This window comes from Callithrix jacchus, chromosome 2 (assembly GCF_049354715.1).
Source record: "Callithrix jacchus isolate 240 chromosome 2, calJac240_pri, whole genome shotgun sequence".
NCBI classification, from domain to species: domain Eukaryota; kingdom Metazoa; phylum Chordata; class Mammalia; order Primates; family Cebidae; genus Callithrix; species Callithrix jacchus.
In genome coordinates this window covers 146,412,369-146,433,421 of record NC_133503.1, presented here as the reverse complement: position 1 = coordinate 146,433,421, position 21,053 = coordinate 146,412,369, and positions in this window count along the sequence as shown.

Sequence of the window (21,053 nt, the reverse complement as noted above, 5' to 3'; positions counted from 1 at the left end):
ATTTAAAAAAGTACATTTTGGGTTTGATATCAAGGTTTGACCAAGTTGTTTCTACTTATTAAAATGAAAAACTGATCCAAATCTTGGTTTGCGTCAAATAATCCTGTATGTTATATTTAGCTAAGATGAGATTTACACCAGTGACAAACTGTTTGAAAAAGGCAATTTTGACCAGGCCCAGGAGGAAAAGCTTCAGGATTTGTGTGTCTGTTTGCACTTGCATTTACATTTGTCTTTATATTAAAATTCATAGACTCTGATGACTTTATTTCATAAATACAAGTTCTCCATAATTGGGGCAACTTGTTTTTATATAGAAATTAGAAAAAAATAGTACTGACATAGGCACTCCACACACGGTGAATACACCAGAAGGAGAAATAAAGTGTAATCTATAGCCACACAGAATACTCTGTGATGGCTCCCACAAATATAATTAAGATGGCCAGAGAAATTCTCTAAATTAGAAATTCTCTAAATAATGGTCACTCCCCGCTTCCATATCATTTAGAAAACCTGATTATACCCAGCGATTGTGTTCATCAATGAAAACAGTTTTTTGCTTACAGCAATTGCCACTGAATTGATGCTTTGATGACACTGCTGCTATACAGGGGCTGATGCATTGAGAAATGAGCCCTGAAATGGAACTTACACATTAGCCTAGAAAAGGCATCAAGTTGACATTAAGTACAAGTAGTTTGTGTGTGCTAATTAATAAACAGGTAGCTTTGACCAATGGGTCCTAAATGTAACTGTTGTCAGAGGTATCAGGAAAGGCTACCTGTCTGTCTGTCTGTCTCTTTCTTTTAATATGGATTTCCCCTAGATGGTTATTGTGCCTGGAAGTATGTTTTGTAAAAGTACAGAAGGTGACATTAATAATGTTTACCGGCCGGGTGCGGTGGCTCACGCCTGTATTCCCAGCACTTTGGGAGGCCGAGGTGGGTGGATCACGAGGTGAAGAGATCGAGACCATCCTGGTCAACATGGTGAAACCCCATCTCTACTAAAAATACAAAAATTAGCTGGTTGTGGTGGCGCGTGCCTGTAATCCCAGCTACTCAGGAGGCTGAGGCAGGAGAATTGCCTGAACCCAGGAAGCGGAGGTTGCGGTGAGCTGAGATCCTGCCATTGCACTCCAGCCTGGGTAACTAGCGAAACTCCGTCTCAAAAAAATAAATAAATAAATAAATAAAATAATAATAATAATGTTTACCATGGTTGGAATGACTAGAAAAGTAATCATTTGCAAAACAGCATTTGAAATTCTCTATAAAATATAAATAGATTTAGTTTGCCTGGCAGCAAGTAAAGGAAAGAATATTTTTGAATGAGGACAAAGGAAGAGAGAAAGACACAGAGCTGAGGGTTGGAAGTTACACTTGGAGCGACTAGAGCAGAGAAATCTATGTGGTAGAGTATAAACTGAAAAGGTACATAGTGCAAGGTTTTAGACAGCTTTGAATGCCAAGTTAAGAGGCTTATAGCCTCCTTTTTAAGAGGTCTTCCATTTATTTCTACTTCTTGTGCTGTATTGGCAATTCACAAAGTGTTTTCATTACTGCTTCATCTGCATTGTTTTCGTAAATAGTGGCAAAGTGTCACTAAAATATATTAACTATATTGTTAACACAGAATTTAATGGAATTTACTGTTTCCTAAAAAATGTAAAGGGAAAGAAGAAGGCTCCAACTATTTCTGCAAAAAATATTGTTTATTTAGAGTGATCACTGGCTGAAAAGATAGTTTAAAAATAAGCATTTAATAACTTGCTCACATTTTTCTTTAATAGAAACTGTCATTGTTTAATAAAAGTTTTGCATGCATATAAATGATAGAAATGGGGTACTATTCAGAAGTAAGAGTGAATGATCTGTATCCACGTGCAACAATATGGACAAAACTTTCAAGCAGGATATTCAAGGTCTTCAGTTCTGGTAATCTTTCTTTAATGGTTTCCCTTCCTCTTCATTTTCCCTGCCATTTATTATCAGAACTTCTAGAATTCAGATGATGGAACTTTTGGGTGATTCTCCAATTATTTTATCTTTGCCATTGTGCATCTTTTGTCCTTGCTGATCTACTCTGTTAGATTTCCTTGATTTTATCTTCCAATTCCTTCATTAAGCTCAATTTATATGAGTCACCACAGACTTAATGTTCAAAGACTCTTTCATATTCTGTGACTTTCCTATATAATAGCACTTTCTTCTTCTTTCTCATCCTATCATCCGTCAGAAGATATTGATGACAGAACTAAAAAACATGCTACTGCTCCCTCCTGTTTTGTCGACCCCTGATTTTTTTTTGTTTGTATTTGTCTGGGTCTTCCATCTTGAATTTTTTTTCTTTTCCAGGTGCCTTGTTCTCTTCACTTGACCATATTCAAGTGTAAGACACTTAACATTTTGTAGAAGTTTTGTGAGTTTAGACAGAGGTTTTCAACAGGTTCAACATAGTTTAGGTGATTAGCTTGGTTATTGGTGGAAATGTAGAACTTCTCTCTGGGGATTTTCTTTTTCCCTAAAGAAGAAACTTCTAGTTTTCTGTTTGGCCTCCAGGGTCCCTGGAGATAGGTGGAGGAAGGTGGTGATGGTGGACAAGAAGAGTGGGCTTTGGGAGACCTCACCATTCATACTGCAACTTTTTGGATATACCATCTCTATTCAGTTGGGGCCTCCCCACACTTGACTGCCTGGTGTTGTGAACCTGGAGCCTCCACAGTACAATCATCCAGATCCATGTCTACTAATTTCCTTCAGGAATAGGGGACGGATGGTTGCTTCTTTCTTTGCAGTGGGTGAGGGTATCTGGGATTCCAACTAGACTTTGAATAATATCTGATATCAGCCCTTGGTGTTGTTGACTTGACTTCTGTGTGCCTGTTGATTCCAAATCCTGAGTTCTCTGGGATTCTTCATGTCAATCTGTTTGCTTCTCCTGTGCACGGTTGCAGGCAGTAGTTTCACCTAAGTCAACAATTACTCTTTTGTCCATTTTCCATCTTGCAAAGTTTGGATGACCTTTCTTATCTACTCTTATTTATTCTCTAGTTCTCTTTTTCCTTTCAGGCTCACATATTTGGTTCCTTTTTTCTAATTTTAATGAAGTTTCAGAAGAAAGCATTATTTTTCAGTACAATCTACCATGTTTAATAGAATATCTGTAATAATTTTCATGGACTTTTATAGAGGTGTCTACATGGCTTCTGGAGAGATCGGTCTGGAGTATAGTGTCAGAATTCTATAGTTGGGCTTCCTGTCTTAGGCCAAATACTTTCCCTGTCTTCTTGAGCTGAGTTTTCAGAGCTGACTTCCCGAATGTCCCCAAGTCACTCCCACACAGTTTCTTCCTCTTTGGCTGTTGATGATACTTATATTCCCAACCTCTACTCTTGTGAATGTAATCCCCTTATCTGGATAGGCCAGTTCCAGCTACCCATTGATGTCAAACTGCAAGTGAGGAGGCTTTGTGTGTCACACACTTAGTTCAAACAAAGTCATAAAATGGCATAGATACTTATTTTCTGGCCAGTTGTGGTTTGCAGTTCTCCCGATTTCACAAGGTGTCAACACAGCTGAGAAAGGGGAAAGTCATTCCTGTGGTAGGGATCTGATTTGCGGAGATGTAGGAAATGCAAACAGAGAATAATGAAAAGAAATAAAGTAAGATTCTTTCCATTTGTGGAGGTGTGGCCCCATGTTACCTTCTGTAAGTGTTTTGTTACATCTTCATGCATCCCTTTCTCTACTTCAAACAAGTATTATCTAAGATCACTAGGTTCTGTTTTAATGTTTTATTATTGTTGCTGTTGTAAATTTTTGATCATTTCTCTTAGTAATACATTCACCTTACATTGGCAAGTGCACTAACCCAAACTATACATGAAAGGCTTTTACATACTGTCTTCTTCTGTTGGTATCACTTGGGCTTCTTGGGTGTAAGATGTTCCTGACTATATTTTACATGTCTTTTCTTTCTTTGAAAGACTGACATTAACCTATATTCAATACATTTATACTCAATTAATAGGGAGGTTCACAAGTTAAGAGAATTATTGGAACAGGGGACCGGGGACAAGGATTTTAGTGTTAATGACATAAATACATTTCAATTAAGGTGAAAAATACTCCCGATGTTATTTTTAGAGAAAAGAATATGTGGGGGATGGGTATAAACCTTCTTACCACAAAGACACATAGCCCAGGTACTCCTGGAGGACAAAACCTGTGCTTTATTTATCTGTATAGATCTGAAAACTTTGAACATAATTAATGTTAGACAAATAATTGTTGAATAAATGAAAAAGTAAAAATATTAGTGAGGTGGGTCCTGCCTGTCAGAACTACTTTTTCAGCCCAACCTTACAGGAACTTAGGCAAGGCTCAGACAAAAATGATAGATTTGGGTTCTGTCCCAGCATAGCACACAAATTATGACTCAGGGTATTCTGGCTGGTATACCCAGATGACTACTAGACCCTTGATGGTGATCTTTAAGGACAGTGTTGCTGTGTTGTCATCACTTTTCTCCATTTTGTGCACAGCCACACTCATAATTTCCTTAAATGTGACGCTTGCACATTGTCTGCATTAGATGCTCTGTTTGGCCAACATACATCTGTACCTTAAAACTTCTAAGCATCCTAAATGATAGAGGAACTAAGATACAATTAAAATATGCTTTAGTAAATCATATATTTTAGTCATTGAAGCTTGTTTTTCTTGTATTTTCCTAATGTGGTTTGATGGTTTTTGTACCCTGAGGTTGTTTTAATAAAGAGCATATTTTTAGAAACTCAACAAAATAAACAGATAATTGTCTTTGCATAGCTCTACATCAGATTAAATGTTCACCACTGGAAGTTATGTTCTTGCAGCAAGTAAATGAAATGTACTCATCTCTGCTCGTAAAAATCAAGTATAAAATTTATCTTTTCACAGACAGTCACTTGGCTCTCTGGGAGGCAAGAGCCTAGGAAGCATCAACAGCTGATTTTATTGGTATTTTCCCCACTCCCAATCAGCATGTTACCTGGGTAGAGTATGTACACTACTTGTGTGTATGACACAGATTTAGCCCATGCCAGCCCTGAATCAGGCCTGTTAAGGAAAAACATTATTTCATTCTTCAGGAACAGTAAGGAAGACTTTATTCAGGACCATCACAATGGGTGTAGGGACCACTGCAATGGAGTTTTGCACTGGGGAGAGAGATTGGCTCTGAGTACAACAATAAAACATGGACATTTACAGGGAGATGAGTTAGGGGATTTAGTCGTTGGAATATTACTACAAGGAAACATCAGGGATAACGGGAGATTCTGGGTAAACTGACCTAACAGGATTCTTGTTAAAGGCAGGCCAGGGTGATCAGACATCACCTGGAGGGTGGAAGAAAATAAAGAACCTAATCAAGTATCAAAGGTGATCAGATATTGAGGGTGGGAGATTCTGGGTAAACCGATTAGCAATATTCCTGCTAAAAGTGGATTATACAGAAGGAACATGGGAGCCCAAGAGTCAAGGCCTAGTTGAGAAGAAAGTTGAGTCATCTTTTGTTTATTAAGTATTTGCAGAATTACAGGTTGGAACTTGGTAGTAGAGGCTATTTGCCAGATGATGCTACCAGGCAGGTATTTAATGAGGGGAGTTTCTATGAAAATAAAAGAAAACAGAGATTAATGGTTGGAAATCCAGTTTCTGAGTCCAGAGGGCAATAAGTCAAGATAGACCGGAGCTGAAAGCACTTTTTGATGGTAAAGTGAGAATGGTAGTGGCCATCCAAGGAATTTCTTGGTTTACAGTTTGAATGTCTTTGATGATGGCATTGGTTGTTCTGTGATGGCACTGGTTGTTTTGGGGAAATTTCTGAGTGGCCCAAATAGTGCAGGCACAAACGTTGCCTATACATGATCTGTTACAGTTATTTCTTTAAAGTTTATATCAAGTTGTCCTACTTCAGCTTTTAGGGCTTCAGTTTTAGTTCTCAGTCAAGTCAAGAGGGTAATATAAAATTTGGAAATGTTAGTCTAGAGAGTTGTAGTTGGATATGAAGGGAAACTAGAATTCAGGATTCAATCTAGTTTAATGGGACATAACAAATTAGAAAGTAAAATGGACTTTACAAAGGTAAAAAATTGCTGAAAGACAGTGAACGGGATTATAATCAGATACCCACCATGATGTGCTATAGCTTTTCAGTGAAACATACAATTTTTGTCTGTAATCATTCCCACTTCTAGCAAAGATAATGAAAGTAATATTATTCTGGTTTGCAAAGTAAGTCTTGTCTCATTAGGTTTGACTTGATTACTTTCTTAAGTCCAGCAAAAATGGTAACTGACTACATTGGTCTTTCTCAGTTTGCTTTGCTGGAGATTTCAATAAGGAATCTTATGAAAAGAATTAAGACTTTTAAAAGCCTCTCAAGGCTAGGAAGCCAAGCCAAGAACTCACCAGAGAACTGCACCTGCAGTATCTATAGATCTGGGTGAATTCCTGTCTTCTTGAGGTTCTCAATTACCCTTAGGTTCTTAGGCCTCCTAGAAAATGAACTTCCTTGCCTATTTTTAAGGTTGAGAACCTATAAGCCAGGCAGTAGGTCAATTTTTCCAAGAGGGCTTTGTAAGCATTGGATTCATAAAGTCAACCTTTGTTCCTCAAACTAAACTAGTCTTATTTGATCATATCATATTCTAGGCCTCATTCTCAAATATGATATTCCAGTGAAAGCCTTCATAGATAACCAGGTTTTGCAATTGTATCTTGCTACAAGAACAGATTCTTATTGAACTTATGCAAATAACTATATTGTCATGAAATTAAGAATAATCAGTAAGAGGTTCAGAATTTTGAAGTGATTATATAGGAAGAAAAATATTCACTTTTGTTTGCAAGCTCTTTCAGGAAAGCGTCAGAGTAAAACAAAACTATCTGTGGAGGACACAAAAAGAAAAAATGATAACATGCCCATGGTTAAAGATCTGCTGAGAGTTTATTCAACAAGAAAATTTGTTTTTTTTTCTTTGACACATACAGAAATAATAACCAAAATTATGACTGATAGCATTATGCCAGGATATATCATGGACAGTGAAGTTCTTGACAAATGTATAAGAACTTCATATAACTTCTGAAATATTTATATTAATAATATTTACCCATACAAATATAGCTAGGAAAGTTTAAAGCGTCTTTTCTAATTTGATAATGTTTTTCATACAATTTAATATGTTGAATAAGTTGATTTTTAAAAAACATTTTACAAGATGAAAGAATCCTTTGAAATTTTCCAGGGGTCATCTGGGAAATGAGTTTAGTTTAAGAGCAGGAAGATTTCATTTGAAGAATGCAAAATTTTCAAAAATGTTAAAACTTTAGTTCATTCAGAAGTGAGAGGTCTCAGTTTTCTTAAATAATGAGAACATGATAAAGGCTATCAAAAAGCACAAAATCTTACCTTCCTAGTCAAGTTACTTAAAGGGTAAAGAAAAACCTTTTACAATTTCTTATTGTGAGTGCACCCATAATTCAGAAAACTTTATTATTTTAACATAGAGAAAACCAAATTCTGATTTTACATTGGTGTACTTTTCATATTAAAGCTCATTTTTAATAAAACATAAATAAATTAATTTAAATGTTTAGTCAGCTTGACTACACATAAAATTCCTTTTTCACAAACTTTTGCAACTTTCTTATATGCATTCAGGGTTTTTCACCCCCACATTTTCCTCTTTCTTATTGTAGAAAAATCAGTAATTCTACTTAAAATAAAATTGCTTACCTTTTCTCCTGAGCACAAACACATCCTTCAAACCTTCTTGTGACTCCCTATAAAAAAATACACTACTATTCTTGCATATTTTTCAAAGTTTTTTCCCTTCACCCATATAATTAGTAGATTGAGTTACATGTATCAAGTATAATTTTAACCATTGATAAACTTTTACAGAAAAATATGGGAAGTAGTCTATCACATATCAGCATTCTGTATCAGAGTGGAAAATTTATGAATATACTACTTCATACTTTCTATAGGTAAAATTTTCCTCATAAATACTTTAATGTGTAAAAAATAATATTTATTGATAAGACTCAAATATCTGTAGTCTTTCTGTAAAAAAATTAGAAGCCAAAATAAATACACTTAGTTTTAGCAACTAAGGTGTTTCAGTATTCTATCTTATTTGCAAATAATCTATTCCTTGAATATTTATAATTAACCAGTAGTAACTTTAAGGTTTCAAGTTACCAAAAAGACTGTAGAAATTATTTTCAGGCAGATTTACTGTAACAGTGAAGCTAACCATCTTCTGATATTTCCATATTGTTTATTTTTAACCTTATATGACTTATAAACCCAAATAGAATAAATGAATGCTCAAATTATATTTAATGCTGATAATGCAGAATACAGAGTTTTTTTAAATTAAACTAACAATATTTAACTAGTCTTATTTACCAAAGATTTGATATCAGGAAACATTTGTGTTAGTTTTTAAATTGGGTTTTAAGAATACTGAAGTTATATAAGTGCTCCTTTATTTCTAAGCCAAACTTAGAACTCCGAGAAGGGATTTTACAAATTAATTTGGTGATATTCTCCAGAGGTAGAAAAATATAACATATATCTAACATACATTCCTAGACATACATAAACACAGACAGATGTAAAAGGAGGTCTAATAGCTTTCATTCTTCAATTTTAGCCCTGGGGCAGTAAAACAGTAATCCAAGTATGAAACTCACTGATTCTTCTCCACTTTATATTTTTATCCAAATTGTTTTTCTAACAAAAGTGGGACAAATTGACATTATCTACTCAATAAGTTTTAACAACTTTTATTTTCTTACCAATATTTATGGAGAAGACTTTAATTTTGTTTTGCCCTCATATACAACCTTAGGAAGGCTGTGGACTATATTTTAGGCCGAGGAGACACTCATGAGCTGTTTTGATGTATCCAAAGCCTATCTGAATTGATAAAAATATTCCATCTATTTTCATTTAATCTTTCTGCTTCTTAGTCTGTGTTAGTTGCTTTGTGGGCACCTTGAGTCCCTTCCCTAGGGGCCCCCCAAAGTGATAGAGACCTAACACTTAAGTGACTGTGGAGAAGTTAAGAGGCTGAAGTGAGAAGGGAAAGGCTTGGCAGGCCTGGAGAGACAGATGGGGTTCAATTTAAGGAAACTAAAGGGAAGATTGGAGGTGGCTAGAGGAGGAAAAAAGGAGCAGAAGCAATGGGAATGGAAAGGTCTCCAAGGAGGTAGATTTTAAGTTTCCCAAAGAGACCAATAAGGTTCCCAGTTATCTTCAGCAAAATTATGCCAATGAAAAGGAGATGGACGGAGTTTGTGGAACATACAGTCAGCAGGTGTTCAGTAAGGGAGTCTCAGTAGACTGAGATGTTTCCCTGGAAGGAGCAGGATCAAATAGAAAAGCAAAGCCTCATGAAAAGCTAGAAAAAATTTCCTATCTCAGAAATTGGAGAGTGAATCACTTCTTAAAAAGCCAGGAAGAAGTACTTTCAGCTCAGGAGTCAAGAAATAATCCATACCAGAGACAGAACGCTGTCCTCTGTCTCAGACTAACCCAGTTTTTACAGTATAATCAGGATCCTAAGAATAAAAATCTGTCCCTACCAGCTTCCACAGATAATTGTTCAGAATAATGAATGGTTCAGGAGTCTGGCCAAAGGATTCTTGATCAATCAGTAAAAAGTGAAGACAAAGGCTTCATAGGAGCACACACTTAAGGTCCTAAGTGAGAAGTCCAGGGGGTCCTGTGATATGTCTGATCCTGTTTAAGTCACAGTATATACCTGTTAAGGAGACAATTATTCATTCACTTAAAAAATGTCAAGTCAGATTTTATTCAGGAGTATCACAATTGTTATAGGGACCACCACAATGGATTTTTGCAGTGGGGGAAAGAAATTGGGTTCAATCCCAAATACAATAAAGCAAAGTGGGAATTTATAGTCAAGATGCAGAGTGATCGGTGGGTTTAGTGGATGAAAAATTACTAAGAGAAAACATCAGGGTAAACAGGGATTTTTGAGCAGACTGACCTAACAGAATTCTTGCTAAAGGCAGGCCAGGTGATCAGACATCACCTGGGAGATGGTAGAAGATGAGAAAGCCAATCAAATATCAAGCAATTAGAGTAGAGGATTCTGGTTAAACTGACTTAGTAGAATTCTTGCTAAAATTGGTCAATTTAGAGATAAACACAGAAGCTCAAAAGTCTGAGTCTAGGTGAGTCGGGGGTTCATAGGAGCCTGATAAGAGTTTGTTCAAGGAGAAAATCTTTGTCAGCATGTATCTTTGAAACAAAAAATTATGACATTTTGCTTTCAGTCCAAATGTCCACAAACTTTGTTTTACTATTATTGTTGCTACTATTTTATTATTTTAAAATATACTGTGATTATTTTATATTATTAGAATTCTAGTCTACTTTGTATATTGTCCAGAATTTCTATACCACATTTCATCCACTATTCTCTCACACATAAAATTACAGTGGTAGCATCATTTATTCAAAGCCAAAAGGGAATATTAAAGATCCAGAAGTTCCCCATCTCCTGTCACATTTCCTGACTATTTTAGGGTAGAGAATGTGCATCTTTACAGACACCTCAGCAAATTTTACTTTGCAGAACTAAATTAGAGAAGTAGAATGAACTGCAGAGAAAATGTTGCCTAGGAAAATTCCTTAAGGCATTAGAACTTGAATAATCTCACGGCAGCAGTTTGTGGGTCTATTTAGCACCACCCTCTACTTACTTGATATTGTCACTTTCTGTGTGGCCCTCAAATTGAATGTCACATTCACAATTGTTCTCTATTTTAGGTTTGAGTTAGTCACTCTGTGACATTCTAACACAGCAGAACAAAACTTTCTAATGTATCTGTAGTAGTTAACCAAGGAATGAAAATAAAGGTTTAACCAAAACAGAGAAGACTAGTGTATTCATACAGACAGATGGACTATATGCATATTTCTGTTGAAACCAATTAAGGTGAGAAATTCTAAGTCTGTTTCAAATTCTTGACAGCTTTTCTTAGAGCTATAATTACTTTCATTGTGGCCCTTGTTCGTTTTCTTCATTTTGAATTGTGCATTGCAGGCAGTTCTAATTTCTATATGCATCCCTGCAGTTCCATTTAGTAAAGTGTAGCTTTCGTTATAGATGGGTAACTACCATTGCCTTTGAAATTGCTTAACTTTCCAAATACAGATGAATTCCTAAAATAATTTATGGACTCCTAAAAGCATGTGTTTTATATGTAAATTGCTAATAGAAAGCACTAAAACACTAGCCAGAGCAGAGCTCTTGCCTTGATTTCACTGACATCAGCATATCAGGCAAAAGATACTGTAGCGCAGACTTTATTTCAGCATCTTGATTGTAGCTTGAAGGCAATAAGCTCATTATCATTGTGCCTCCTACAAAGTAAAAAAAGAAACAAGAACACAGTAAGAGTCTCTTTTATAATATTGCATAATAACCATCATTTTTCCATCATGACTTTTAAAAAAGTACAGTTTTAGTTTTTTATAAAGAATGGAATGCCATGTGGCTCTATTATTAGGTTTTTCTTGTCCTGTTGCACGGAAAGGATTTTTTTTTTTTTAACCAGCCATTTGCAGTGCTTCTGAGAAAGTATTTTAGAAATACAGGTTGGCAAAATCAGTGACGAGGACTGGAGTCTCTGACCTCGTAGTATACGTCTATTTCAGATTAAGCTTGATAAAAAGGGAGTCGTCAGGGTCACCATGCAGCTCTTTCTTTCCTTCTTGGCTTTCTGAGTTAGAGAATCTCGTAGAGTGATTTTTTTTTTCTTATTTTGTTCCCTGTTTGTGTAAGATGGAAGAGAGGAAAATATATGAGAATAATTATTTTTTAGAGAGACTGTCTCCTCTTTTATAATTTTACCATTTTTAAATATTGATACGGTCTAGAGGTTATATATGCTGCACATTTTGCCCCTGTGGTTTAACATTGGGTGTAGCAAGTTCCCACTAAATACTGCTGAATGATGAAGAAATGAATAACAGAAATCACAGAGATTCTGGTCTGTAAAGACCAACTTAAGTTTAAGAATCCTACTGGTGTCACCTTTAGATTTACTTCCTTCGGTAAAATTTCAGCTAAAACAAACTACTTGGACTTCCTCAATTACATCTCATTCTTTCCTGGTCCTGTCTTTTCCTTTTTTTTTTTTTTTTTTTTAATAATAGTGTTCCTTCCAGACTCTAAATCCTACCTTTGTTTCAAGCCCCCGCTTGGGAAATTCCACTTTTCCATCAAGGTGTGTAGCCAGACCACCTTGATATTCCTTTTCTTAGCAGCTCAGAGAAGCCAAAGCCTGGGAGCAGTTTTGGCTGGTGGGGTGGGGAGGCAGTTCTTGATGGCATAATGTGGGTTCTCTGTAGATATCTTTTGGGGTTGCATTGCAGGACACAATGACTACAAAATGAAAATATTTCTTCCTGAGGTAGAATCTTCACCAAGATTTTTTAAAAGATTTTTTTTAATTTTTAATTTTTTATATTTCAATAGGTTTTTGGAGAGCAGATGGTATATATTTACATGAATAAGTTTTTTAGTGGTGATTTCTGAGATTTTGGTGCACCCATCACATGAAAAGTGTGCTCGAACTTTATCCCCAAGTCCCCAAAGTCCAAAGTATCATTCTTTTCCTTTGCGTCCTCACAGCTTAGCTTCCATGTATGAGTGAGAACATACAATGTTTGGTTTTTCATTCCTGAGTTAACTTCACTTAGAATAATACTCTCCAATTCCATCTAGGTTGCTGTGAATGCCATTATTTCATTCCTTTTTATGGCCGAGTAGTATTCCATGGTGTGTGTGTATGTATATAACATGTGGTATATATATATATATATATTACTCACACCATGAGTATATACACACATACACCATGGAATACTACTGTATATATATATACAGTAGTGTGTGTATATATATACCATGAGTGTATGTGTATATGTAAACACCATGGAATACTACTATCTATCTATCTATCTATCTATCTATCTATCTATCTATCTATCTATCTATATACACACAGATATACCACATTTTATTGTTAATTGATGGGCATTTGGGCTGGTTCCATATTTTTGCAATTGCAAATTGTTTTTGAGATACATTCACGTGGCAGTGCAGTTCATTTTAATTGCTGAGTAGTACTCTATGAAATGGATAAACTACGTTTTCTTTGTCCGTTCACCAGTTGATGAATAATTGGATGGGCTTTTAAAACAATGCTACTATAAACATCTGTGTGTATTATTTTTGTGGACATATGTTTTCATTTCTTTTGGGTATATACCCAGGCTTGGAATTGCTAGGTTGTATGGGGATGTCTGCTGTATCACCAAACTGTTTTCCAGTGTGTGGTAGCATTTGCCATTACTACAAACAAACCGTGCAGGTCCCAATTTCTCCTCATTCTTACTAACATCTGTTATAGGCTTTTTCAGTAAATCTATTCTAGTATGTATAAAGTGGTATCTCATTTTACTTTAATTTGCATTTCCTTAATAACTTGTATTGTTGGCCATCTTTCATGCACTTCTTAGCCATTAGGATATCTCCTTAGTGCATATCTATTCAAGTCTTCATTCATTTTTTTAATTGGGTTTTTTGTCTTCTAATTATTTAGTTATAAGGGTTCTTTGTATGTTCTAGATACAAATACTTTTATGGATATGTAATTTGCAAATTACAAATTATTTCTTCCAGTTCTGGGTTTATCTATTCATTATCCTAGTAATACATTGTGAAATGCAAAAGTTTTCAATTTTGATGAAATTCATTTATCTCTATTCTCATATAAAGCATGCTCTGTTGTCATTTTGACTTTGCCTAATAAAAGTTCTCAAAGATTTTCCCTGATGCTTGCTTATAGCAGTTTAATAGCTTTGCTCTACATTTAGGTTTACAAGTCATTTTGAGTTATGTTTATGTGTGGGACAACACAGAGTCTAAATTCATCCCTAATGTTAATAATTTGTGCCTTCTCTTTTTTTCTTGATCAGTCTTTGTTAATTTTTTTTTTTTTTTATTGATTTCACAATCAATGAAACCAATATTCTTTGGAAAAAATCTAATGTTTTTATATCTATTTAACCTACTTGGTCTCTAGTCTTTATCGTTTCTGTTTTCTCTTTGCTTTGTGTTTTGTTTGTTCTTTTTGTAGTTTCTAATGGTGCAACCTTAGGTTATTGATTTCTAATTGTTCTACTTTTCTAAGATAGGGTGTTAGCGCCATAGACTTCTCACTAAGCATTGATTTGTTGTATCCTGCAAATTTTTATTTGTTGTATTTTCATTTTTATTTAATTAAAAATTATCTTACGCTCACGCCTGTAATCCCAGCACTTTGGGAGGCCGAGGCGGGTGGATCACGAGGTCAACAGATCGAGACCATCTTGGTCAACATGGTGAAACCCCGTCTCTACTAAAATTACAAAAAATTAGCTGGGCACGGTGGTGCGTGCCTGTAATCCCAGCTACTCGGGAGGCTGAGGCAGGAGAATTGCCTGAACCCAGGAGGCGGAGATTGCGATGAGCCAAGATCGCGCCATTGCACTCCAGCCTGGGTAACAAGAGCGAAACTCTGTCTCAAAAAAAAAAAAAAAAAAAAAATTATCTTACTCTACTTGGGATTTCTTCTTTGGCCTACGTGTTATTTACAATTGTATTATTTAATTTGCAAATATTTAGAACTTTTTTCATTTTTTCCTGTCGTTTAATTATAATTTAATTCTGTTGTGACTGGAGAATTTACATTGTAAGTCATTTTTCATTGGAACTTGTATTATGGACTAGCATGTACCTTTCCTGGAGAAAATTTTATATTCATTTGAAAAGACTGTGTTTTTGCTCTTGTTTGTGAAGTGTTCTGTAGATTTCAGTCAGGTCAAGTTGGCTGATAGTGTTAATTTAGCCTTCTTTATCTTGTTGATTTTCTCTTTTGTTATTGTATCATTTATTGAAACTAATGTATTAAAGTCTTTGTTATTGTTGAATTACCTATTTTTTCTCTCACTTATGGTAATTTTTGTTTCTTGTATTTTGGGCTTCCCTTGTAGATACATATGTGGAAAGTATAGTGGTAATATTTATAATATTTCCCCAATTAAATAACACTTTATCACTATAAAATCTTCTTTGTCTCTAGTGATTTTTTTAGTATGAAAGTTTATTTCATCTGGTATTAGTGTAGCCATTCAAAATTTTCATGGTTACAGCTTGTGGAGTATAACTTTTCTTATCCTTTTACTTTAAATCTATTTTACAAAATACAATGTACTTTAATAATAAACATACTCAATACTAGGAATAGAAGAGAAGTTCCTCAACCAGCTGCAGAATATCTACAAAAACCCCCACAGCTAACATCACGCTTAATGATGAAACAGTGGATGCTTTCCCCTAAGACCAGCAAATGTATTGGCCACTCTCACCACTTCTATTCAGTATTGTACTGGAGGTTCTAACCAGAGAAATTAGGAAGAAAACATTTTAAAAGGCATAGAGACTGGAAAGAAAGAAGTAAAACTATCTCTGTTTGCAGATGATACTTTAATCTTATGTCTAGAAAATCCTAAGGAATTTACTTAAAAGCTATTAAACTAATAAACAAGTTTGGCAAGCTTGAAGGATACAAGATCAATATACAAACATCTGTTGTATTTTTGTATAGTTATAAGAATATTCCAAAAATGAAGTTAAGAAAGCATTTCCATTTACAATAACATCAAGAAATAAAATAGGAATGCATTCAGCAAAAGAAGTTCAAAATTTACACTCTTAACAACTATACAAGGTTGCTGAAGAAAATTTAAGAACAAAATAATTTGAAAAACATCCCATGTTCATAGATCTGAACACTTAATATTGTTAGAATAACTATGCTTTCTAAATTGAACTACAGGTTCGATGAAATTCCTATCAGAATCTCAACTGACTTTCATGTAAGTTTTGCCCAGTTCATTTAAAAAACTCATATGGAATTGCCATGAACCCAAAATACCCAGAACAATCTTGGCAGAAGAAAACAAAATCGGAGCACTCACACTTGCTGATTTCAAAACTTACCACAGAGCCAAAGTAATGAAGGCACTGTAGTACTGGCATATGCATACAGGACAGTGGAATAGAAGTGAGAGTCCAGAAATACACCCGTACATCTGTGGTCAACTGTTTTCCAACAAGGTTGCTAAGACTATCCAATAAAAAAAAGTTATTTTTCAAAAAATAGTGCTGAGACAACCGGATATCTGTATTCACAAACACACAGTTAGGCTCTAACCATATACAAAAATTAAATCGAAGTGAATCAAAGACCAAAACATGTTAGTTAAAATTATATAACTTAAAAAAATACTTGCGGTTAAATATTCACTACAAATAATTTGACAATGGTTTCTTAGGTGTGACACGAAAAGCATGAAAAACAAAAGAAAAAAATAGATATATTAGACTTCGCTAAAATCGAAAATTTTTGCATAAAAAACACTAAGAACATGAAAAGACAACCCCTAAAAGACAATTATTGCAAATTACATATATAATAAAACATTTATAATAGACTATACAAATAACTCATAGAACTAATAAATAATACCCCACTTAAAAATGGGCAAAGTATCTGATTAGGCATTATACAAATGGGCAATATGCACTTGATAAGATGCTGGACATCCTTGACCACAGGGGAAAAACAAATAATCACAATGAGATACCACTTCATACACATTAGGATGACTGGAATCAAAAAGTCAGATCATAGCAAATGTGAATGAACACCAGGAGAAATCAGAATCATCACACACCACTGATGGCAATGCAAAGTGGTACAACCATTTTGGAAAATAATCTGGCAGTACCATAAACAGTTAAATATAGAAGTTATAGCAATTATACTCCTAGATATATACCTAAGGGAACTATTGACGTATGTGGACACACAAACCTGTACATGAATGTTTATAGCAGTATTATTCATAATATCCAAAAGATAGAAACAACTCAAATGCAGATCAACTGATGAATGGTTAAATGTAATGTGGAATGTCCATATACGTTAAGATTGACCATAAAACAAATGCAGAAGTACATAGTACAACATGTATACTTTCTTCCAAGAGAAATATGGATGAACCTAAAAACATTACTCCAAGTGAAAGAAACCAGTAAAAAAAATACCCACCTCAGATATTATATAAATTTCATTTATATGAAATGTTCAGAATAGGTAAATTTATACAGATAGAAAGTAGATTAAAATGCTTAGGACTTGCGGGGGTCGGGGGAGGGGTGGGTAGTCTAGTGGATAAGAAGTGATACCTGAAGGGTACATTTCTTTTTGAAGTGATGAAATGACTCTAATATTTACTATTGTGGTGGTGGTTGCACATGTTTGTGAATGTAGAGAAAAAACTGAATAGTAAAAATAGGTGAATTATACATTATTTGAATTATATCTCGTAAGGCTCTTAAAAAGTTCTTTATACATGGTTTTAAACATTTCCTTAAATATATTTATAATGGCTGCTTTAAAGTCTTTATCTGCTAAATCTGACAATCTGTACCCTACCCACCAAAAGATAGTGTCTATTGGCTATTATTTTCCTGACTATCAGTTGTACTTTCCACCTTTTTGCAGGTGTCACTTAATTTTTGTTGAAAAATGATCTTAAATAATATAGAAATTCTGGATTCTAATTTTTTAATATATATATTATTTTAGTTACTTACTTTAACAAAATCTGCATTGTTTCCCCCTCAGTGTGCATTCACTAATGTTTCAGCTCCAAAAATTGTTTTGTTCTTTTTATAAATCCAGATACCAAATGGTTACTCCTATGTGGTTATAACTCAGCCAGTGATTGAATAGAAATGGTACTGAAACATTTAGATCAAGTGAGCCTTCCATCCTCTGTATGAAATCTGTATGTGGAATGGAGAAAAAATGCACATCTCAGGCTACTACTTTCTGTTGGTTCCTCTTGAATTTCCCTGCATGTGTGCACGGTATTCAGCCAGAGGTTAAGTGTTGGCTAGGGCACTTTCTTACTCTTCTGTGAATGCACAGAGCCTTGGAAATGAATTCTGCTTTCTAGACCTGTCAGGATATGGGAATGCTTATCAAGACTCCCTATGTCTATCCCATTACTTAGCGCTTGCTGTTAAATATCTAGCTAGTCTGTCATTTCATTGCTTTCCCCAATCAGAACTGCAGCGTCAGGTTAGCTATGCAGTTGGCCTTCCCTGTTTGTTACTGAGATTGCTACTGTTTATGATCACATGCCTTAGTGTTGAGTTTTTCTACTTTCTGCTCCAAATCTAGTGAGCACCCCTGCTGGCAGCAAAGCTGCTGGCTCTCTTGACTTGACTTGCCATTATAGAACTACTGCGGTGACCACTCTGGGGCAGTGTTAGCAGAGAAACTTGCTCCAAGAAAGCTACAGCCTGTTCCCGTTTTTGCTGAAGGTTTAGTAGTTTTTCTTGAATAAGTGCTTCTCAGTTTTTCCAAGGCTTTGGTTGATTCCCAAAGTCTTGAAATGGTTGTTTGCAATTTTTTTTCAGTTGTATTGTTGCTTTTTGAAGAAAGGATTGGCAAGTTCTCTTCTTTATGCTAATCACATTTGATTTTTGTAGTCTTGCAGAGAATGGCTATACAAAAAGTTTTTTCGTTTGAGTGTCAACTGCTAGTAGCCCAGAGAACAGACAGAAGTTTGGAATTTTGTCCTTCCTTTTTTCCCTGCCAACCAGTCTCTAGAAATGGAATGAGAGCAGTACTCTGATAAGGTATCCCATATTTATGTACTATTCGTTTCTTATACTGTTCTCTAAGTTCCACCTTCTCCACTAGGATTTTGAAGTGAATTTCTGGAATAAAATTCTTACTAGAGACATCTTTGTTACAGACGTAAGTAGCAGACAGACTTCAGAATTTCATCATATGCTTTTTGGATTAGCTACTTACACAAGCATTCATAGGGTGACTGAAGTATATTTAATCTAAAGCCAATACAGAAAGGAATTAAGTCATGTAGCATCCAACAGTTTTACTGCCTAAATAATTCCTTTATAGCTCTTTTCTTATTCTTCTCCAATGGCACTTTTAACTTTGTGTCTTATCTTAATGTTATCTGTGTGTTTATCTTCTCAGGTTTTGGGCTTCATGAGACTCTGTCTTATTGCCCCTGCATCCTTTGCATAGTTCCTTGAATATAAAAAGATGCTGAAGAAATATCTATGAGAAATAAGAAAAACATCAAAGTTAGTACTTCAGTATTGTCTTTATCAGAAGTTAATTTCTGTCATTTTCTTTGTTCCCTGTCAGCTAGAATATTATTAGCAAACAGTTTGGTATTATTTAGCAATACAACAAACAATGGCATTTGTATTCTCAAGGAAATGCACTTGTTTTCTAAACGTGCTTGCCATGGCAGTATGGCACAGAGATTTATTAAGACATGCATTTTCCGGAAAAATTTATCCAGTTTTGGTCAATTTCATGTCAAGAAAATGAAAGTCTTTTTATTTTTCCTGAAAGTGATGATGAAAGCTAAGCACAAACAAAAAGTTACGAAGGATAAAGTTGGTCCAATAACAAGGACTCAAAGATACTGTTTTGCTTTCCTCTCTGATTTTTATTTCAGAGTGTGATCGACTTTACAATTTAGGGAATAAATAATTGAATATGGAAGGCAACTGGAATCTTATATTTCATAGTAAATTATGCTAAATATAAATCATAGTTTTGAGAAACTGCATGACACATGTAATTTGAGCCTGCAAATTTCAAAATCTTTTTTTAAGGGATGACACCAGCATTGGTACAAAATGACAACATTTTAAATAACAAATTCTAGTAGCAATGCCTTCTGTTACTTCTCTCAGAAAAGAAATGAGGAGGATTGCAGATTTTTGGAGGATTTTTGTAATAAGAATGGCAGTTATCTATGCTATTTTTCAATGCAAAATAAATTGACAATAAAATGATAGCCACATTTTTTCTATTTTTACAAAAGGGATTTTACATTAGATACAATTAATTAGGTTGGCAAAAAAAGATTCTAGATTAAATCTGAATGTCTGTTTTCTTGGGAAGCTTGTTTAGAAGTGTAAGAGATTGTTCTGAAATTGTAATGTCTGAAATTTGTGAGCTAAGGATATTTTATTACATTGCTTTATTTCTTTGAGCCTCAGTTTCTGTATAAACTAAGAAAATAATACCATAATATTTGAACCAATATCTCCTTTTTTAGCAGGCATGGACTTCTGGGGATGTCAAAATAATTGAATTTGGGGCCTTCCTTTAAATTTTCTCTTTAGCTCACTAAGTTTATATAATATTTGTCCATTTATTTGTCAACAACCACACCTTCAACATCTAGTTCTTTTTTAAGCTATTACTGGCAATGACCACTAAGTGATGTTACTGAAAAAAGGGAGTATTTGACAAACCCCGAAGCCCTATTATTATTTTCTGCACTAATTGCCCCTTGTTTCCATATATGGCAAAGTATGAATATTATAAAAGCTATTTACTTGAGATATCACCAGTTAACAGCACAGAGAACAGACAAAAGCTTTGGAATTTCAGCTCTTCCCTTTGCCCACTAGTCTCTAGAAATGGAAGAAAGGCAATATAGAGATAAGGTATTCCATACTTCTGTATTATCTTTTCCCCTACTCCAGTCGTATACTCATCCAGAACTAGAAGCAGATATAATTTAGCTATTTTAGAACAATTTTTACTCTGCTATGTAGCACAATGCCGTAAAATTCTGAATGATCAGTTAGAGGATAAATGGCTTCATTGGAATCTGTCTTTAAATTTTATTCAATTAGGTCTCAAATTAGAATGAAATTAGATCTTAAATTAGATCTAATTAGATTGGAAAAATTAGATAATAAGGTCAATAAAGCTTTCAAATGGCACGAGAGTTTTCTTTCATTGTATAACAAATCAGCCCAAAATGTAGTTGCT